Here is a 454-nt window from a genome sequence, read left to right on the forward strand (position 1 = left end):
AGGTTGGGGAGATGCAACAGCCATATGTATAAGGGGAAGGAAGAGGAAGAATTATGAAAGAGGCGAAGGGGGAGGGAAGGAAGAAATGATATATGGAGGGGGATGAAAGATATGCGACGAGTAGAGGGAAGATTTAAGTGAAAGAAGTAGAGGGGAAGGAAGAGAAGACAGAAGGAGAGGGATAGAAGACAAGAGGTGGTATACAGGAGATAAAAGGGAAGGAGGGAGAGGAGGGAACCTTTAAGAGAAAGGGGTATAGGGGAAAAAAGCAAAGATTGGTGATAGAGACGGGAGAAGGAACACACGAGGGAAGGGGAGAGATGGTATAGATGAAGGGAAAGGAAGATGTAAGAGAAAATATTGGGGAAAGAAAACAGAAGTAAGAGAGAATTACGAGAAAGGAAGAAGGGAGGTAAAGGGGTAAGGGGAAGAAAGAGAAGAAAAAGGGGTCAGT

The sequence above is a fragment of the Penaeus monodon genome, chromosome 20 (assembly GCF_015228065.2).
Source record: "Penaeus monodon isolate SGIC_2016 chromosome 20, NSTDA_Pmon_1, whole genome shotgun sequence".
NCBI lineage: Eukaryota > Metazoa > Arthropoda > Malacostraca > Decapoda > Penaeidae > Penaeus > Penaeus monodon.